The 12,291-nt window shown below is 40.8% G+C and overlaps 1 protein-coding gene and 1 long non-coding RNA gene across 2 annotated transcripts in view; both read right to left on the bottom strand.

The window, feature by feature from the left end:
• Positions 1-12,291, bottom strand: part of slc27a6 (solute carrier family 27 member 6) — a 64,505-nt gene that overhangs the window by 21,668 nt on the left and 30,546 nt on the right. The gene's annotated exons all lie outside the window — the stretch shown is intronic.
• LOC311029358 lies at positions 1,700-3,651 on the bottom strand. The gene is made up of 3 exons (XR_014598869.1): positions 3,198-3,651; positions 2,799-2,894; positions 1,700-2,273 (listed from the first exon to the last, which is right to left on the bottom strand). It is a non-coding gene; the product is annotated as an uncharacterized lncRNA (long non-coding RNA).

Consider the following 12,291-nt stretch of genomic DNA (forward strand, 5'->3'; position numbering starts at 1 on the left):
AGGAAACATTTTCAACAAATTGACCAATCTGGGGTGCTTCCAAAAAATTCCAAACATTGGCATTTTTGGTAATTTTTTACCATTACTGGCCACTTACAGGGTTTGTATTTGATCTATGTCGGACTACACCGGTGATCCGATTCATACCAAAGTTGGTTATCTGGTTCAAAAGGCCTCAAGGACAAAAATGTATCCAAAGTTCTCCAGAATATTAAAGGGCGTGGCCAAGAGACATGAACCTATCCAGACCTGCTAATGACTTTATACATTGTCCGATCTGCTCCAAACTTCACATGCACCTCAGAGAGCTGTCAAGGAGACAGGTGGCTTTGGATGTCAAAACCTTGTGTCTAAACTTACGCCACAGGTAGGCGGACGCAGCACAGGGAGGCGGCCGCAGCACAGGGAGGCGGCCGCAGCACAGGGAGGCGGACGCAGCACAGGGAGGCGGACGCAGCACAGGGAGGCGGATGCAGCACAGGTAGGCGGCCACAGGCACTCCACGACCGCATATGAGCGAGGACCGTCCCATCACTGCTTGCAGTTTTAATTATTACTACAACTGCTAATATTACTTCTTGCTTATATTATTACTACTACTGTTAATATTACTTATATTGCTAATATTATTACCACTAATGTTAATATTACTTCAATTGCTAAACCCCCCCTGTACTGTTCGATCCCCGGCTCCTCCTAGCTGAGTGCCTGGTGTCCCTGAGCAAGACACCTGACCCTAATTGCTCCTGACGAGCTGGCTGTCGCCCTGCGTGGTTGACTCCGCCGTCGGTGTGTGAATATGAATGGGTGAATGTCAGTCATAACTGTAAAGCGCTTTGGATCAAAGCGCTATATAAATGAGGCCATTTACCATTTGTTGCTAATATATTACTACTACTGTTAATATTACTTCTATTGCTAATATTATTACTACTTCTGCTAATATTACTACTACTGTTAATATTACTACTACCGTTAATATTACTACTACTGCTTATATTACTAAAGCGAAAAGCTTGAGAAAACGTAAAATTTCAAGGCAACTTGATGCGAGAGATTTTTCAGTTTTGACAAGAGTTCTGCCAACTTGGATTTCCTCGTTCACCTAATTAGGATAATCCTGGAATGCTAACGAAGAAATTCTGGTTTCCATGCCATGAATTTCTACCTTCATCAAACTCAAATATTCTTGTTGAATAAACGTACAATTGTTCCTTCTATGCCAAGTATTCCTAAATTCACCTAACTCAGATATTCTTGTAGAGTAATTATACAATTCTCACTTCAGTGAGTTATAAATATACCTACATAAATCAAGGAAAGTGTATGGTGCTGTTACTGTATTTGGAATAAAACAAAGCACAGATGAATAATAAAATCTCGTTTTATTAAACAGTGCCTCAAATGCATTTCAGAAAAACATGGGTCAGGTAAATTTATTTTGACCTTTTTGGTGCTTCAAGCACAACAGTGGATGACACTGTAACAGATCAAAATCTCACTATATAGTGTCTGAAACATAGATTAATTTGACAAAATGTTACATTTCTAATCATGATATAATACAATCTGTTATGTTCCTTCATTCTTTCCTCTCACTCCTACTCCCTTCCTCCTTCACCTTTTCCTACCTTCCTTCCACCCCCTTTCCTTCCTTCCTTCCTCTTTTCCTTTCTCCCCCCTTCTTTCTTAACCTACTCTCTTCTTCCGTTCCACCCTCCTTTCCATCCTTCCTACTCTGTACTTTCTTCTTCCTTCCTACCTTCACCAAGAAGACAACAGACAACAGTTTTTTTTTTCTTTTTTGCATATATACATTACAGTTTGCATTTTAACAATGCATTTTAACAGTTGAAATGCTTATACGACTCGTAACTGGTATAATTATTATATCAGAGCCAAAGAGGACTAACTAACATTTTCTTTTACACGAGTTACAACTATAATGCACTTGAACAGGCTAAGACTTTAATTTTAAGTCATTCACAGCAAAAGACCTTGTGCGTTGAGAGCATCGAGAGCCACCAAGCTCAAAAAAGATCGTCTGAATTGCTTCAAAGGTATACCTCATTTGCTGTGGGTAGTCGATGTTGAGGGCATACAGAAGGCCAAAGAGGTACGCCAAGGCAGTAGCGAGGTCTGGAATGTTGTGTAGCACAATCTCCTCTTCCAGCACCACTGTGTAGTCTCACACAGACACACTCATTCTCTAGTAGGATGGTGAGGATGGCAACAGATGCTCCCTCCAGCACTGGTTCCAAAATGTCACTGTCCTGAAGAAAAACAGATGCATTATTGAGAGCTAAGAAAAACTAAGACGACAAAATACATTTCTTCAGGTTTTGAACTTATACCCTATTTATCACTTAGACTTATGGAGGTTTTAAGACAAAAACATATATTTTTCTGTAATTAATGACACAGTAGCTTTCACCCACCAATCTTGTTATTAGTTTCATACTAAAGTATTTTTTGTCAAGGAACACCAGCCAACAAGCCAGCTGTTACCCTTCAGCTGAAAAAAGAGAGCAAGAATGATAGAAAACTGCACCAGCAACACTACTTCCTGAAAGGAAGTGGAAATCTAATTTCTTTTCCTATACTCTTGGATTAAGTGATTAATCGGCTGTGTGCTGGGTGTGCCGCACACTACTCGGCAGCTGTTCTGAACTGACATGATATGATCTTTTAACAGTTACACAGTCCTTGGGTCTTTTCACTGTGTGAATACCATGAATATTACAAGTGTGTGTGTGTCTGTGTGAGGTGTATGGAGGGGTGTGTGTGAAGGTGTTTACCAGGCATTTCAGGAAAAACTTTGTTGCATCTTCTCGGAGAAAAATGGGCAGGCCTCTCAGTGCTGCTGTCTTTCTGTGAGACACAATGTCGGATGTCTAAAAAGAGAATCCAGAGGGAAACAAGCATTTGAATTAGTATAGCAATGCAGTGAATTTATACAGAATGCAAAATCTGAACTTTTATAGCAATGAACAAAGCACAGGTCAGACCACATGTAACATGCTGAAAAAAAAAAACCCACTGCAACCATGTGGACAAATTTACTTTACTACTACTGCTGACATTAATTTTTGTCCACTGAGGCATTTTTGCTGCAGCCAACATCTTTTTCTATTTCTTATTAGAAAAGTATATTCATACTCTTTAAAAAATGCCTGACAAAGGAGCACTTCACTCACCTGTCCATCAAGATTATCCAGGATGTCTTCCATCTTCTGACCAAGCGCTCCCTTCTTAGACAGTTTGAGCAGGCCAGGCACAGATTTGTCAAGAGATGTATTGAATGTCCCCAGGAGGTCTTTTCTTGTAATCCGCCGAAATTCTTCAGATATCTAAACACCACAATAAACAAAATATTGACATTTATTCAGTAAAGGAAATCCCTGGCCAATGCAGTATAATAACCAGTGTTGGGAGTAACGCGTTACAAAAGTAATGCATTACTGTAATGCATTACGTTTTGCTGTAACGCGGTAATGTAAGGCATTACAAAAAAAAAACTGGTAATATTTTACTTGGTACAAATCTCAGTAACGCGCGTTACAATGCATTTTAAACCCGAAATCAATTGACTCTACATTCGCGATCGCGAGATGGGCATACACTCCACTTTTGGAAAAGTGTGAAAGCCGGTCCGTGTGACTCTACACTATGTTAATTAAGCGCTGTTGTTAGCAGGCTCGTTGAGCTGGACACCCACTCACGGAGCGGGTCAGAGCGCAGCTGACCCGGCACACCGTGGATCAACAGCTGAGCGGTTTTGAACCGCTTTTATGTCCGCGTCATAACGCTTTTGGTGCGAGTTTAAAACAGTAGGTTTACTTCAAAACGCGAGTGTCAGACGCTGTCAGAGCGTTTATGAACAGTGTTTAAGAGCTCCCCTAAATGTCTCAGGTAGGCTTTCAGGTAATTTCGCAGCATAACACAGCGCCTTCAGGGTCATTAAAAAAGACGTACGGCAAATGAAAAATGGCACTGTTATTTCATCCCCGAATCCCATTCATGAACACAATATCTAATATCAGTTAACGAGTCGTTTTCTGTTTCTCGTTTTCCGTTTTTAAAACGAATAACGGGATACGAGTCATTTTCCGTTTTTCGTTCTTTTATTTTGAAGCGAATAACATCACATCCTGCTGTGTAATGAGCTGCATTGAACACAAGAAGATCTATTGAGAACAAAAAATCCATATTTCCTTTTATTTTGGCGAAAAGTAATGCAAAAGTAATGTAAAAATAAAAATGCACGCGCGCGAGTCGCTTAGGCGTAACTGTCTAGCTAGCATTATATATTACTATAAAGTTACACTGCAGCACCGGATAAAAAAAACATGCAAGCTAATTGGCGCACATGTCCGCAATTCTACTTTTAACGTCTCACGTAATGACCCATGAAAGCCCGCGTACCGTTAGCTTACATGGGTCAACATTTGTCTCTAGACAAGGATAATATTAAAACATATAAAACGAACGCCTCACCCCCGACGACACATTTACGTTAATTAGCTTAACTTTACCCGCATGAGCTGTCGTCCACTCTTGCTGCTTATCCCACGCAGATGGCAGGTCGGCTCCGGGACGTGTTCAGACATGTGTGCGCATGCGCACATCAGGTATCTATGGGGTTTCCCATGGGTTCCCCACTTAACTCAGAAAGTCTGCTCAAAACTTAAAAATCTTTGCTGCTCTCTATAGAAAATACTAGTTAGGACAATAATGGGAGAAATTTGTTGGGCAGACAAGTGTTTGTAGGTTTCAGATGGAAAGCTTTTTTTCTGAATCTGTTTACTTTGAAAACTTTCATTAGATCAACAATTACTCGTTGCCGTTTTTACAGTGCAACTACTACTGGTTCTATTCCTACTTCTGTTAAAGGAGAAATCCGGTCATTTTTTACCCCATTTCCGTTGTCCTCAGGGTCATCCCGACTTATTAGAAGCAAAAAACCCGACAAAAATTGATGTTGCCTAGCCCGAGATCTGTACCTGCCTGGCAGCCTTCCAGACTCGCTCCAATGCTAACCCATTGGGGCATGTTTTATCTGCTTTCCTGGGCCCCAGAAAACAATTCCAAGACCTATGCAACACAGGTTGGGTCCGTACGAGACACCACGGCGCTCGTTTAGCTCAAATAGTGTGGCAAAACGACACACATACACATAGCAACGATAGCTTCAGCTAGTAACGTGCCGGGCACTCGTCCCTCCCAGTCACCGCAGAAACGAAAACGTTTTCCTCGTAGTTTTGATTTTGTATCCATAAAGAAACGACCGAGCAGTGCAGTCGTCCTGTCCGTAATGAATCCAGGAAGCTGTTATGTCCATATGTATGACTATGTTACAACATAGCAACGATAGCTTACAGCTAGTAAAGTTCCGGGCGCTCGTCCATCCCAGTCACCGCAGAAACGAAAACGTTTTCCTCGTAGTTTTGATTTTGTATCCATAAAGAAATGATCGAGCAGTGCAGTCCTCATGTCCGTAATAAATCCACGAAGCCGTTATGTCCATATGTATGACTATGTTACAACATAGCAACGATACCTTAGCTAGTAACGTTCCGGGCGCTCGTCCATCCCAGTCACAGCAGAAACGAAAACGTTTTCCTCGTAGATTTTGTATCCATAAAGAAACGACCGAGCTGTGCAGTCGTCATGTCCGTAATAAATCCATGAAGCTTTTATGTCCATATGTATGACTATGTTACAACATAGCAACGACTGCTTACAGCTAAACAGTAGCCGGGAGCCAAAACAATGCAAGTTTCGCGCAAGTTCCCGTCTGCCGTCCTCACTCTGGAGCTGTTTTCAAGCCAGTACAGTGAAAAATCTTGGACAGTCGCGCGAGGGTCACTTTGATCTCACTCTGTTGATGAGAGACTGCAGTCTGCACACGCGACACGCGACTCCCACTCGTGCTGTCAACCCAACTAGCCTACTGAGACTGCGCGAGGTTTGTTGTCTTTGTAGCAGCTTCAACTGTCACACAGGCTAAGCAATCTTACTATGTAGGCTAGCGCTAGTTACACTGTCTTATGGACATGACGGCACTGCTCGATGGAAAGAAGTTTGTCACTGTATTGGCTTGAAAACAGCTCCAGAGTGAGGACGTCGGGAGACGGGAGACTTTTGGCTCTCAGCTACTGTTTAGCTGTAAGCAGTCGTTGCTATGTTGTAACATAGTCATACATATGGACATAACAGCTTCATGGATTTATTACGGACATGACGACTGCGCAGCTCGGTCGTTTCTTTATGGATACAAAATCTACAAGGAAAACTTTTTCTTTTCTGTGGTGAGTGGGACGGACGAGTGCCCGGCACGTTACTAGCTGAAGCTATCGTTGCTATGTTGTAACATAGTCATACATATGGACATAACAGCTTCATGGATTTATTACGGACAGGACGACTGCACTGCTCGGTCGTTTCTTTATGGATACAAAATCAAAACTACGAGGAAAACGTTTTCGTTTCTGCGGTGACTGGGACGGACGAGTGCCCGGCACGTTACTAGCTGAAGCTATCGTTGCTATGTGTAACATAGTCATACATATGGACGTAACAGCTTCATGGATTACGGACATGACGACTGCTCAGCTCGGTCGTTTCTTTATGGATACAAAATCAAAACTACGTGGAAAACGTTTTCGTTTCTGCGGTGACTGGGAGGGACGACAGGCGCTCGGCTACCTACTGCTAATGTCTACGGGTTGATTTGAGGTGAGTAACTCCATGCAAAAACACACATATTTATGTCGTTTTGCAACACTATTTGAGCTAAACGAGCGCCGTGGTGTCTCGTACGGACCCAACCTGTGTTGCATAGGTCTTGGAATTGTTTTCTGGGGCCCAGGAAAGCAGATAAAACGTGCCCCAATGGGTTAGCATTGGAGCGAATCTGGAAGGCTGCCAGGCAGGTACAGATCTCGGGCTAGGCAACGTCAATTTTTGTCGGGTTTTTTGCTTCTAATAAGTCAGGATGACCCTGAGGACAACGGAAATGGGGTCAAAAATGACCGGATTTCTCCTTTAATATTACTACTACTGATAATATTACTACTATTGCTAATATTACTACTACTACTGATATTAATACTACTGCTAATATTACTACTACTGCTTATATTACTACTACTACTGTTACTATTACCTCTACTGTTAATATTACTACTACTGCTAATATTAGTGCCGTTGATATTTCTACTACTGCTCATATATTTCTACTACTGTTACTATTACTACTTGTATTAATATTGCTAATTTTGCTTATATTACTACCACTATTGATACTACTACTACTGCTAATATTAATACTACTGTTAATATTACTACTATTGCTAATATTACTACTACTGTTAACATTACGACTACTGCTAATATTACTAATACTGTTAATATTACTACTATTGCTAATATTACTACTGTTAATATTACTACTACTGTTAATATTACTTCTACTGCTACCAATTCTGTTAATATTATGACTTATGCTTTTTAAACTTTTGTGGGCAAGCAGGAAAAGCGCTGAGCCATTTCTAAGAATAACTGAGGTCAGCGAATGGAGCTTAATACATAAGTAACCACTCTTTTGTAACTGATGAACAGCTCCACAACCGGGCATTAGTGAGGCTAATACCCAGCACAGCTACAGCAAAGCCACTGGTCATCCTCCTGCACTGTCCTAACACACTTCCAGCTGAATCACAGGAACTCAAGATGCAGGCTGACAATCTTTACCTCTTTGATGTTCTGCAGCATAATAATGCAAGGCCCCTGATACATCGATTTATGAGAAGATGTTCTTCTAATTTTGTACTTTGTATTTTCTACTACTGGTAATATAACTATTACTGTTACTATTACTACTTCTGTTAATATTACTACTACTGCCTATATTACTACTACTGCTTTTTATTACTGTTAATATAACTACAACTGTTACTATTACTACTTCTGTTAATATTACTACTACTGCTAATATTACTACTACTGTTGACATTACTACTTCTGTAACTATTACTACTATTGCTGATATTGCCACTACTGTTGATATTACTGGCGTCCTGTCCAGGGTGTACCCTGCCTTCGCCCAATGATAGCTGGGATTGGCTCCAGCCCCCCCGTGACCCTGAATACAGGATAAACGGTAGACAATGGATGGATGGATGGATGGATGGATGTTGATATTACTACTACCGCCAATATTACTACTACTGTTGATATTACTACTACTGCTAATATTACTACTACTGTTAATATTACTACTATTGCTAATATCACTATTTCTGTTAATATTATGACATATGTTGTATAACTTTTGTGGGCAAGCAGGAAAAGGGCTGAGCCATTTCTAAGAATAACTGAGGTCAGAGAATGAAGCTTAATACATAAGTAACTACTCTTTTGTAACTGATATACAGCTCCACAAACGGGCATTAGGGAGGCTAATACCCAGCACAACCACAGCAAAGCTGGTCATCCTCCTGCACTGTCCCAACACACTTCCAGCTGAATCACAAGAACTCAAGATGCAGGCTGACAATCTTTACCTCTTTGATGTTCTGCAGCATAATAATGCAAGGCCCCTGATACATCGATATATGAGAAGATGTTGCTCGAATTTTGTCAACCACAAGATATCAGAAATGCCTGACTTCAACCTATTGTAATTAGAATTACATTACATTAATTTGCATTATATTGCATCTACTGCATTGCATAATACTGTTACATTGATCACCAAAATATACATGAAGGTTCATGAAATCTGAATAATGAAAGATCCAATGTCATATATAGTTTTCTGGATCTCTTGCATACCCGGCTGACTACACTGTCTTTGAAAAGCTTTTCAAAGACAGTGTAGCTGTTGACATGGCCATATTCACATTCACTTGACCCCCCATCTCGAGATATGTGAATGACAATAGGGTTTTTCGTTTCGCTTACGTTCATCTCATCCAGCTTTTTGCATGCAGTGTAAACGTGTTATTTACGCCTATTTTATAAATTGTCTCTGCATACTGCATAGCCTTAAGAGTCTTGAAATTACATACATTGGGTCTGACTGCAAAGCAGAGACTCTTGATTCAGCGTAATGTTTAATGATGTTAGTCCCCCATGGTAATTTTCAATTTTTGCAACTTGCCGTCACTGTAAAATGATCTGTTGTGACCTCTCGGATTATCAAAGCAGAATGACACTCTACAACCACAAACTACATATCTTGGGCATTCCGAGGATGGATGGCTTTGTATATTATATATCGACTATAAGGGTTTTCTGAGCTGTTTCCAGAACTGTTGTAGGAATCATCTTGAAAAAGTGAAACTTGTTTTATATCAAATAGCAGCACAGATTTTTTATGGTGTTTCTAAAGGTCTTGGTGTCTGAATGTGTGAATTTTAAAGTTTAATTTTTGGACTATATTTGTTATATTGGACTATCACAGGTGTCCATGATAGTGTTACACCAGTTGAGTAACTGCACAGTCAACTGAATGACCCCTTGAAGACCCCTCTGAAGGAGGACAATAATAGATTACAGATCTCCTCTAAGCCGTTTATCCCTCCCCCTTCACTTACTACAGTTAACCAAGTGCACAAATTTTGTGGTCTGATTCAAGTCTTACAGAGTGCCTCTGCCACAAGATGTGCTGATCAACGATTCTCTGAGAGTAATGTCACTTGTAAGCACCACTTAAACGGAAATTAAATGTGATACTATTTTTAGAATAATAAAAACCTTATTGCCACGGGACTAGTATTACTGGGACCTCTAGTAATTTGTCATAATTGTGGAGGTCATGTGATAACTTTAAGTCATCTTCAAGTCAAGTCATTTATATAGCACCTTTCATACATATAAAAATGCAGCCCAAAGTGCTTTACATTAAAATAAAACAAACCCTTTTAACATCCCCACTCCCCGCACCCTCATTCATGTAACACACACACACACACACACACACATACACACATGCTACACCGATACATACATAAAAACCTCCTAAAACAACACAAATGAATGTTAATATGAATTACTGAAAGCAAAACAAAAATAAATAATATATAATATGAATAATAAAACCTTTAAGAGAAAATTAAAAGACAAGGAAAAATGACAGGACAGGATAAATGAGTAATACTAAAAGAATAGTCCTGTGCATCTTGGTGCTTTTGGATCATATAATTATTATTATAAAAAAAAAATCTGCCTCTTGACTCATTTATTGAGGTTTCTTTGGCTTACATAAATGAATGCATTTTGGGTGCAAATTCTGGGGGCTCACCTCACTACACAGCATGTAAATTTGCACCAGAGTTCTTTGAGTATTATATGGACATAAATAAGCCTATATAATATTTATAATATTCATACCAATAAACATAAAGATCTTAAGACCTTGTGATTTCTCGTCTAGCAGGTCTCCCTGGACCGTGGTGGAACCTGGTCCTGACTGCACTGACACCGTCTTCTTGTTTGACTCTTACTGCTGGTATTTTTTAAAGTGGCTGACTATTGATGCAATTGATTCAAATCTGCATCTCTACTGTTACTAACTGGATTCCTCCAAGGATTACTCCCGGGAGTCTGGCTGTGCTTTCTGGTCCTCTGGGGTCCTGACCTATGCAGACCGCTAACTGGTCTGATGATGAAGCATCATATTGTAGCTTCACCTGCCCCGATGTGATATAAAGTAAATCCTCTAATATAGGCCCGGGCCTTTATTTACTCAAGTGCATCGCGGCCCAGGCCTTTATTGGAAGGAGGCCAGAATTAGAGACAGGCCTCTATTTCTATTTGAGCCAAACAGACTACCAGTAGAATGAATAAAAACGAGATTTTGTGTCTATTTGAACCTATAAAATACTAGGTGCTCCGCAGCTGCCATATTACCGTAAACAACGTTTACCGCTTGCCAGTATTGCACGCTTGGTGGGCTGCCACTAGGAGGATGATTGACAGGCGCTCTCCTTCATACAATCACACGCACACTTCATGGCTGCTCCAGATTGGACGAAGGCTTTCACTGGTGGGCTGTCTGCTCCTGGATATCAAACCGACCAACATGGCGGCTCGTTTGGAAACTCTCTTATTATTTTACGACAATAGTTCACCGAAATGTATTTCTGAAAACATTTTATACGAGAAATAAGCTATGCAGTTGCTGAATCTGTCTTTATTTTAGATCGATAACGGTCAGTTTAAAAGATTTTCGAGAGCTTGCGGGAGGCGGCGGTGCCCGTCTCTTGAAACTCGCCGCAACGCGAAGGCATTGCACGGCTTCTTACATAGACAATGGATGGGAAGTGTTGAAATAACGCTGCCTGTGGACACGTACCTTCAGCCGAAATTTCACGCTGAACTAAGTTAAAAACTTGAGAGCACTGCTTTAGCTATGGCTTGGATTCGTTAGCAAATATTGCGCCCCTGTGGTACTTGCATGTTACTATCACAAGCATAATGTTGAGGCCTGCCCAGAAAAACTTTGGTTCTAATAATAGCCCCGGCCTCCATTAGAGACCGGTCTTTATTTACCTCCGGCGACAGCAGGACTGGCCAATGTTAGTGACCGGCCAGTAATAGAATACAGGCCTATATTAGAGGACTTACGGTATACACACATACAGAGCTTGCACCTTATTCTGAACACCACCTGTGGCTCCTCTCATGACACCTGCACCATCATACACCTGGGAAATGAGCTTGCTCCTCTGGTCATTAGGAAGAATCAAGTTCAGCCTATCCACAAGCGCTGTTTCGATGGAATCAGCTGTGGAGAGGTATACACTCAAAAAGCCTCTCTGCTAGTGTTGCTTTCGTTAACGAAAATGATGACGAAATATCGTCGTCAACGAACCTTTCACGTGAGGAAAACGAGACGAGACGCAACGAAAATGCTGGTCATGTGACGATAACGATAATTAAATATATAATGCAATATTGTAGACGAATAAAAACGAGACTAAATGTGGTTTACAAAATAAAAACTATGCTAAAATGTGTCTTCATTTTCGTTGACCAAAACGAGGCGAGACGAAATGTTGTAACGGTATTTCGTCTCGTTAAGTCACGTTATTATCAGTCTGCTCGTTCGAGATGAACTGCTCCTCGCCTGGAAAGCAGACGAGAGCAGCAGGAGGCAGAGCCTAAACGCTGCGCTCCAGTCGGACAGTTTCCATGGGCCTTCGAAGATTTGACAGGAAGTCATAGAAAAAGTTACATCCTGTTAGACGCGATCTGTAGGCTATTTGTAGTTTGTGACCTCAT

Source organism: Eutrigla gurnardus (genome assembly GCF_963514095.1).
Source record: "Eutrigla gurnardus genome assembly, chromosome: 19".
NCBI lineage: Eukaryota > Metazoa > Chordata > Actinopteri > Perciformes > Triglidae > Eutrigla > Eutrigla gurnardus.